Source organism: Schistocerca piceifrons, chromosome 4, assembly GCF_021461385.2.
Source record: "Schistocerca piceifrons isolate TAMUIC-IGC-003096 chromosome 4, iqSchPice1.1, whole genome shotgun sequence".
NCBI lineage: Eukaryota > Metazoa > Arthropoda > Insecta > Orthoptera > Acrididae > Schistocerca > Schistocerca piceifrons.
The window spans coordinates 542,669,226-542,679,904 of NC_060141.1; the positions used below are offsets into that span (position 1 = coordinate 542,669,226).

The 10,679-nt window shown below is 39.0% G+C and overlaps 1 pseudogene; it reads left to right on the forward strand.

Moving 5' to 3' along the window:
* Positions 1-8,543: 8,543 nt before the first annotated feature.
* On the forward strand, positions 8,544-8,660 carry LOC124796539 (annotated as a pseudogene).
* Positions 8,661-10,679: the final 2,019 nt, after the last annotated feature.

The window sequence follows — 10,679 nt, forward strand, 5'->3', positions numbered from 1 at the left end:
TATGTACGAGCTCTGAATGTACAATTAAAATTTTTTTTAGAAGCGTTTTAAATTACGAAATATTTAGCACACTTAAAATTTCTATTATTAATTACACAATCTAGTACTGTTTATTATGTTTATTTGTGGATTCATTTATAAAATTATGATCTAAACTAATAGAAATTCATTTGTCAAGAAAAGTTGTAAGCCCTTTGGAATATTGTTATTCCCGCAGAGTGAAGTAGTAGTAAGCTTGCCTCTGATGTGATCGGACATATTTTTGTATTTTGGACGAACAATGTAATTTCGGCTTTGTTAGTGTGAAAATTCAAAAGACAGTCTGATATAGAAAATTTGAGACAATAAATTATCGCAAAACCAAAAATTCTGCAACGACATTCTTCAAAAAAACCATGAGAAGCTAAAATGTGAGAATATCAGCTTCAAGAGTCGGACCCCAAGAAATGAAGAACTGGAGCCAACATTACGGGAAAAGACAAGTAAAAAGTTTATTGTAAATCTTACTTCACTCGAATCTTCTGAAAAGACTTTACCATAGTTGACAGTAGCAACAACAAAGAAGGCAGGGGTAGATTACAGCGTGAAGCAAGTCTTGGTATGCCGGGTACCCCCTGTATGAGGCACGATGATCTTGTCCACAATTGTGACATTCTACTTCCTCTGTCTTTGGCAGTGTGCAGTCCCGAGAATGACGGTATCCTGCACACTCACACACAGTGGTGGGAGGTGGCAGTAATTTGCCTACACTCAAAAAGCTGGCAGCTTTTACCCTGAGGGGGGCACTTCACTATCCAGGGTTAATTCTGACTTTGGCACAGAAAGGGGTAAATTATGCTGCCACAAAAGTCTTTGGTCACCTACCAAACAGCATCAAAAGCCTGACAGATAGCCAACTAACATTAAAAATAAATTAAAAGAATTTCTAGATGACAACTCCTTCTACTCATTGGCTGAAGTTTTAGATATAAATTAAGGGGGAAAAAAATTAAACATTAGTGTCATGCAATATTTTGTGTAGTGCAATATCTTGTACAGACATCTTTTATTAACCTGACACGTTCCACATCATTACGAAGTGTCGTATTCATGATCTGTGGAACAAGTATTAATATAGTCTAATCTAATCTCTAATCTAATCGGGATATAATCTTCGACCCGCACCATAGTGTCAAATACATATAGAAGATTGTGTATTCGGTCGTTGGTCTCATCTGTCGGCAAGATGATAACGTAAATGGGGAGATCAAATGGAAGTATACGATACAGAGACCTTTTAAAGTCGCAAACATCTATGATACATATGCACAGGCTGAAACGACGAATGAAAATTTGTACCGAGGTCAGGATTCGAACCCAAGACTCCTGTTCAGTAGGCACATGCGCTAAACGCTACGCCACAATAGCACGGTGACTCTGCACACTCTCCCAGTATGCTGTTATATTATTTCATTTATTGTGGTGTTTTATGTTGTGTTGGAATATTATTTGGACGAGATTTCGGTTTACACTGTTAGCTTTCAAGTGACGTAATGTTAACTAAACTCGTCGTTTGCGGAATACGTTGAGTGACGAAATTTTGGTAAAGCGCTATAAACGCTATTCAACTGCGACTTCTCGAGTCTGTAAAGAATCGCCGGTTAATAGCAGGTTCGTTCGGCACGTCCCCAGCGTCTCTCCAAATGCGCGTCAACTTAAATATCTGGAACTCTCTAGATATTTATGAGAATATAATTGTAGAAAAATAATAAATTTCGAGCCTCACCTGTTAATAATTTGAGATGAGCTCTTTAATTTCTTCTGATTCAATGCAATATACAGAGAGACAGTTATTGGAATGTATGAAAAAAACGTAAATTAATTAGAAACTACGACGTGCACACACTTTATTCAACATGTAAACGTCACTACAGATGTTCTGATTTATGTTATGACATGTTCGAAATGTCTGCCCTCATTGGCGATGATGTGGCGCAGTCGAACGGCGAAATTCTGCATTGTTCCGTGACTGGACATTCCAAACCACACCGTCACCTGTTGTGGGTTAATAGACTTCTCGATCGCGAACTGCGGATTCTCAGTCCCCCAAATGCGCCAATTTTGCTTATTGACGGACCCATTCAAATAAAAGTGGGCTTCGACGCTAAACCAAACCATAATGTGAATACTAATTCCTATCATACCCCACGGCCAATAGTGCAGTTTGAACGTTCTAATGCAAAACGTTGTGAAGTTATGATTATTTTATTTCATATAGTTCAATAATTGTACCCTGTGGCTACAGAGGTGTAATAGTTTCAGGATAATCTTAACGAGAACAATAGGCAGAAGAACAATAGCCAGAATAATTAAGATCCCAGATAATAACAAAAATTATACATAAATTAGATATAATAGTATTATTCATATCTCTCTGCAAGATTACAGCTTCTTTGATTCCTGTATACATCGTAGAGTGTCAGTCATTTCACTAATGAAATTGTTCATATTAAAATGTGACAGTACAACGGCCTACCCAGGAGTGAGCCACAAAAAGATGATGAACTCCTGCACAAAGCTTTCATAGTTCTCAATTTTAATAACACACGGTTAAGTTCTTTCAACCTTTTCGATCACACGTCACGTGCATTAAGTTTTTGTCCAGTTGAGCATTTGTTTGACATGACAGTAATTATACTTTTATCTACAACTATATTTACATGTGATGATGTAGGTTTAGTGTTGCGTAGTGTTCAATACGTTTCATTACAGTTCTCAACCCTGGAAATGACTACCCTGGATTCCAACTTGCCTCCTCATTCGAGCGTCGAAAAACCGCATCAACGCCTTCAATATTAAGGACTGCAATGAATGTGTCGCTGTATATCAACAATACATGAGTGAATCTATATGTCTCTATATATAAATCGTGTGTGATGACTAGATTTCACTAAACTTTTCCATGTCTCTCTATCGTTTGTTAAACACGTCTCATATGGGACAGAATTTACAATCGTCTACATACATACAATCTTGGTCTTTTTGTGTCGTCCTTGTGTGTAGGTGGTAGGCGACGATGAAGTTGACGGGAAAGTAGAGCAGAATCAGGACTGCAGAATGACAGGTACAGGATGGGGGTTGGACATGGGACTTAACTTTCCTTCGGGTTGGTATGGGAATCAGCTCGACCATGGGACGTGGAAAAATCGAAATAGAGCATCAGAATTTCTACCCTGTAAGAAATGGATGAGTTCTTATAGGTAGTCCATTCTCACATGAGGAATCTGTGGTCCTTAGAAATTCGGATTCAATGTTTATATCAGAGAATTTGATAACTGACAAAACAGTCACTGTATATTATCTGGTCCACATAAATCAGCGAAAACTTGAGAGCACCTAGTTGTTTCGAGTATTTTTTAACTACACTGAATGTCTTCATCACAGTTTTAAGTAATAATTATAGCACATCACTTCTACCGCTTTTACAAAAGTACATATTAAAAAGTCATGTAGAAACACCAGTTTCAAAAAAATTTGACGTTAATCGCTGCCCAAGGTTCGTACACATAATTATGTATCTCTGAAAGTCAATGCACAGTTATCCACAGAGTTGTTCTCTGACAATACTGTGTCCATATATATATGGCTGGTATGGATACTTGCATGAGATACAGTTGTATCTTAGTATGTACACCTTCATATCCATCTCTACTGACTCGTCTCATGCGGATAGGTTTCTTAACATGAAAATGTCAAAAGAACAAACAAATTCGCCCAAAGAAGCAGAATAGACACCTCACGAATCTGTATAAATTAGCAATTGATAGACACCACTAATACTGAAGTCTATCATCCTCAAGGAAGTCTGTATGTCTGCGTATGCACTATGTAGGAATAAATCACTAACATCATTTTCATAGAAAGTGAGAAGTGATCACTAATCACATAATACTGAAAGAAATAACAAAATAACATGCTATCATTGTTGTAATACTGGTAGAAACAATTAAAATTAATAAACATAGAGTTAAAACAACATAATATCTGTACCTATATGTAAAAATTCATCTCAGCTAGTGAGTGCAATTGTGACTAAACACTGGCACAAAACTTATGTTTAAATCTTTACTAAAATTATTAGTCATTGGTTACGTCAGTCCTTTGTATGGTAAGGTTTAAGATCGTGATGAGGGAACATTCCCTTCACTTTGTTCTTATTTGTGTGATCTAATACATAAGTTCCAGGATTACGTACAGAAATGATCCTATAAGATCCTGAGTACACACGTGACCTTTTCTTGTTTTTCCTTTTAAGCAATGATGCTTTCGGATGGGTCTTTAATATTACTCTTGTGCCCACTAGGTATGTCTGTGTTTTCATCAATTGTTGCTCATAATAATTTTTCCTTTGCTGAGCATTTCTCTTCATTGTGGCTAATGGTCAACGAATCTAGGCCTCCCGAGATTCTCCTGAAATATGTACATTGGGTAAACAATTAACCCACTCATTGTTCTCTCTTTTATTCATCGTTAGTTCAGTTGGTGTAGACTCAATTGATGAATGCGTTAAATTATTATAAATTTCTTGAAGTTGGTGCAGATGATCCATCCAAAATGTCTGTTTCTGGTGGTAACATGATCTAATAAATTTATTTATTTCACGAAACAACCTCGCTATTGGGTTAGCTTCCGGTTGAAACCTGGAAATTAAAATTTGTATAATCCCTTTGTCTCGTATATATCTTCTCTGTCTGTGTCCCGTAAAATTGGCTGCATTGTCAGACAACAAAATGCGTGGCTTTCCAATATGCATAATATAATCGGTCGTGAGTCTATGATGATGGACTACACAGTACATGCTTTGATTGGATATAATTTTACATATTTAATGAATAATTATAGACTCCAACAACGTATTTGACATTTCCTCTGGCACGAGACAGGAGTCCCATTACATCCAAGCTCACAACACGCAGTGATTCTTCAATACTAATTGGATGTAATATTCCTCTGACGCCATGGTTTAAAGGTTTTGCTTTCTGACATATTTGACACTTGTTGGTCGCGCTTTGCACAATTCTTCTTAGATTGGGAATGTGGCAGTATCTTCCAATCTTTTCTGAGCATCTATATACTTCACAATTTCCCGAAAGTACGTGCATATGCCATATTAATTTCTGAACACAGTTTTGTGGAATGCAAAGCCAACAATTGTTTGATTGAGGATATCTCCTGTGAATGAGACAGTATCGTGCAATTTTGGATTAATTCCTCTATATTAGGAGTTTGTGTTCTTACTGGAAGAATAATTTTATCTATTTCTCTGGCATCCAGAACCAACATGTAATGGACTGCAACACTGTCCCAACTAATCATTCGGTTCATTTGTCGGTCGATGGCAGATCTTACTGCCCAAGGAATGGAGTAATACCTGTGACAGTATGTTTTATGAGGACTGACGTTTAAATGACAGACATATCCTCTTATGATGCCTAGTTTCTCTTTGAACACCACAGCATAATCCTGTAATAATTATTTTAATTCATGCTTTTTGCTGAGGCATTAAGGTATTAGATTCAGTTACTTTCGTGTTAAGCCACTCAAAAGCGCTTAGGCTAGAATCACTAGTCATTACGTTGCCGATCTTCCTGCTATTATCCCAAGTAATGAATTTTATCGCAATCCTTTGACAATAGGGCGCATGTAGTTCCTGTTTCTGTCAGAGATACTCCATCTATAGTTAACATGAGCTTACTGGAGGCGAAGTCTATTATTGCATTCATCTCTCTCAGTAATTCATGCTCCATAAGTAAGTTCACAGCAAGATTGGGTACCACTAGGCACATGCAATCAATAGCTCCATTACCGAAGTCCATTCTGATTCTTGTTTGAAAGTTTAATTGAGCGAGAGCGTCCTCCTACAGCACCAAGTATTTTGCAGTTCGCCACAGTTAATGTGGGCAAATTTATTTCGCCACAGTTAATGTGGGCAAATTTACTCGTTCCTGTAATCTCTTCTTAAGAGCCGTGGAGATAGCATTTGCACTTGCACCCGTGTCTAAGATTGCTATGACACTGAATGCTGCAGTGTTCACATTAACAGCTGCTTGTTGCATGCTTTTCGGTTTAAAGTTACAGGGTTTGTCCCTATGCTATAATTCGTCTCTAATGTCAGCACCATGGTTGTAACTTATCATCTCAATATTACCGTTACTATTCCATTCATTAACTCCAAACAGCCTATTTGGGCTAAAGTTGGTCACGTCTAATTTTCCTGCTGTCTATGGTTCAGTGATGCTTGTTCATCTGTAATGTCAGTAATAAATGATAACTGATTCCGCCAATCATTACTGGTTTCATTTTGATTTGATGAAATATTACTATTCTGATTCCAGTGTGATGTTCATGGATTCTGTTGATAACCGGGATTAAATCGCCAATCAAGATTTCAGGATGTGAGGTCCGCCAGTTATGCAAAACACCGTTGTGTGGTTTGCATAACTGGCGGATCTCACATCCTACAATTTTAACTGCAAACATGGTCAACGCAAGGAGCGGCAAATCCAAATGATAAATATCGCCTGTCAAGTTTCTTGTTCTTGAATTTGCTGTTTCCATTTCTTTGATTATTGTCAGTGTTAAATGCTGTGTTGAGAGCACATTTTTGTTGGTTTGCATCAGCATTCGCATGTTGCTGATAGTTATTCGTATTTCTGTTTCCGTAATTCTTTCTACTTGAGCCACTGTGTCCATTGCCATTGTTTCCTCTAGCTCTGGTGTCTTCTGTTAACATATATACGGCACCTGCTGCAGTCGAAAACTCATCAAAATTGGTTTCAGTGACATGCAATAATTTAGTTTGTATGTCTAATGGCAATTTTGCTTTCAATATTCTAATGATGTATTTGGCATATAAGGATTCTCTCAAATACTTCGTCTTATTATGATACCTCTCAAAGTATCTGCGTATGTGTCTAAACGTGAATTGTAAGGTTTGTGGCTGTATATCTGCTTACAAAACCTCTCTTGCATCTCAGAAGACCAGTTTTCTGCAATAAATGCATGTTCAAACTCAGCATACGTGTTACAGATGTCTGCTGCTTCAACTGCCCATAGGACTCCATCTCATAAAATATGTCCACTCACATAAATAATCTTCTGGTTTTCGTCCGTATTCTCGGTAAAACTCCTTTAAACGATCTAATAAAAACAATTAGATGTACAGTCTTCTTTTCCGGAGTATAAGATGGAAACTGGCTGTAATTCATTAATTTCTCCGCGATATGTAACGCCAATAAGTGGATAGATATTACATTCACAGATTTACTGTCTGTGACAACTGAATAATTATCCTGGCAAGCATGACGAAAATCATTTACTTGCTTGCTCACATCTTCGGCCTGCTTGCAAACTTCTAGCAAATTCCTGATTGGCTAAATCTCTGTCTGATGCGACATTCTTTACCAAAGACTGAATGTTTTGTTTAACACTACTAGTCAGCTGAGTGTCTTGCTTACCTAACCACAGCTGGAAAAGTTCTGTAAACTGTTCCATTTGTTGCGTAAGTTACAATGTCATGCTGACTCCGAGTTATATTATCTACTGCTTGTGAGAGTATTCGACAGCTCATCTTGGCCTAATTTAATGTTTTCGAATTCCAATTTTAAAGTATTATGTGCGTCTGGAAAATGCTTAGGCTGATCTCGGAATTGTCCAAATTCAGTGTCTAAACTTGTTTGCGCATTAGATATCTGTTGAACTGCATTGTTGAGTACTGTTTGCGAGTGTACTATTTGATTCTGCTATGCAGTTTTTGTTGCCTGCAAACTGGTTTTTAATTCAGTCTGACAGTTTTGAAACTGTGTTTGAAATTCAGTTTTTAATGCTGTATGACCGTTATGCAATTCATATCTTAGAGTTGTTTGGCTGTTCTGCAGTTCTGTTTATAGCGCTGTTTGATTGTTCTGCAGTTCTCTCCTTAATTCCGTTTTTAGCTCTTGATGTTTGTTCAATATGGGCTAACAGTAACGTAATCGCATCAGCAACCTCTTGTACATTCGCCTGCGGAACACGTTATTCGTTCTGTTCTGTTAGCTTGCTGTCTTGTTCTGACAATAAAATTATTAATATCTTACACAGATTGTGTGCCACAGTTTGTATTCCAAATGGTCCAAATGGCTCTGAGCACTATGGGACTTAACATCTGTGGTCATCAGTCCCCTAGAACTTAGAACTACTTAAACCTAACTAACCTAAGGACATCACACACATCCATGCCCGAGGCAGGATTCGAACCTGCGACCGTAGCAGTCGCGCGATTCCTGACTGAGTGCCTAGAACCGCTAGACCACCGCGGCCGGCAGTTTGTATTTATTATATTAATTGCAATTGGGTCTTCAACAGTATTATGATGCAAAAACGCGTTTGCCTGTTACGCAACAGCACGCCAGAAACAATCGAATATCGCTTACGTAGCGATAACATCTCACAGATAGTTAACACAAATAAGCTTTTGTACTATCTACGTCTAATCTACAAAAATAAGTGCCAATCTACCCCTAATTGGCAACGGCCTTGCCGCAGTGGATACACTGGTTCCCGTGAGATCACCGAAGTTAAGCCCTGTTGGGCGTGGCTGGCACTTGGATGGGTGACCATCCAGCCGCCATGCGCTGTTGCCATTTTTCGGGGTGCACTCAGCCTCGTGATGCCAATTGAGGAGCTACTCGACCGAATAGTAGCGGCTTCGGTCAAGAATACCATCATAACGACCGGGAGAGCAGTGTGCTGACCCTGTGGCTCTCCTATCCGCATCCTCCTTGAGGATGACACGGCGGTCGAATGGTCCTGGTACGCCACTCGTGGCTTGAAGACGGAGAGCTTTTTTTCTTTTTTTAATCCACCCCTAATTCTTCCCTACAACACCCAACACCTATAGAAAAATCAGCAGAGATAGAGATGCATATGTTCAACTACTTTTCGTAGACTGCTGCGTAGTTGGACTGCTGTTACAGTTCTTTGTTCTCCAGCTTTCTATTACATACACCTCTCTGTAAATAGCACACGAGCAATCATATGTGAAAAAGAAATACAATGTTAGTTCCTTATGAGAGTAGTACATACAATATTTGTAAAATACGATACGTTATAATGTTAGTGTTTCTGAGTAGACGCGTCATGTCCTATGACGGTCGCCAATTGTTATATTATTTTATTTGTTGTGGTGTTTTATGTTGTGTGGAATATTATTTGGACGAGATTTTGGTTTGTTGTCCTGGTTTTCAAGTGATGTAATGTTAACTAAACTCGTCATTTGCATAATATGTTGAGTGGCGATATCTTGGCAAAGCGCTGCTAACACTATTTAATTGCGAGTCCCTGAAACTGTAAAGAATCGCTGCGTGTTTGCAGGTCCGTTCGCCACGTCTCCAGCGCCTCTCCAAATGCATGCCAACGTAGATATCTGGAACTCTCCAGATATTTATGAGAATGTAATTGTAGAAGAATAATAAATTTCGAGTCTCACTTATTAATCAGTTGAGATGAGAACTTTAATTTCTTCTGATATAATTTACAGAGCTGTAGTAGTTTCAAGATAACCTTACAAGAACAATAGTCAGAAGAACAATTGTCAGAATAATTAACATTCCAGATGACAACAAAAATTACATATAAATCAGAGATAAGAGAATTGTTCTTATCTCTCTGCAAGATTATAGCGTCTTTGATTCCTAAATGCATCGCACAGTGTCAAAGAGTAATTTCACTAATAAAATTGATAAAATTGTTCATATTACAGTAAATTGTGGCAGTACAATGCCTCCCTCGTCAATTCGAATTCCTATTCACGCCTATCTTGAGGCGTGGGTGGGGTGCGGGGGGGGGGGGGGGGGGAGGGGGGAGGGGAGGGTTGCACGCTAGGGTAGTCCGTGCAGTGGTGCAAAGTCAGTGTGTCAAGGCGGCGTAGTCGTTAGCGCATCTGCCTATTGAGCAGGAGACATGGGTTCGAATGTTGGACCTCATACAAATTTTCATTCGTCGCTTCAGCTGCATATGTACACCACAAGAGGTCGTGATTTCTTGCATAGGTATTTCTTGCATAGGTCCTCTCATTTTTTTTTTTTTTTTTTTTTTTTGTATTGGTAAACAGTAGCTGCAAGAAAACTTTTTTCTCGGACTTCTCTCACCAAGACATCTTTCATGACTTATGCTGGAAGACTCTTCAACACAAATTTTAACCTCTTTTCTTCAGGAAGTTGGTGCCTGGAAAGGTCAAGGTGATGATGTTGCCTTGATATGCAGCCTTGAGCGGGCCCTTCAACGCTGCATTTAATTGAAGGTACTTTGGCGTTGAATAAACGGTAATGGGTGGTACTTTCTTCAGCTGATGTGGAGCAGCCGCCGCCGCAGGTTCCTGTAGCATCGAGAAGGTTTTCTGTTGACACCTGCGAATCGTCATCGTGAGCCCGCAATGGCGTAAAGGGTTGGAAACGACTGGACATTTCTATCGTCTCCACCTCCCGTTTGCGAGGGTTGGAGTGTCGTGGTTCCGAGACAGGTTTATGGTGACGTTTAGATTGCACTGTAACAAAACCGTCATCGTCGGCGGGCTCCTGTGGTGTTTCTTGTAGTCGTCATGAACGGCATCGACGTCAAGGAGGCTGACCTCTTCAAGGTGAGAGATTGCGTCTCGTGACGTC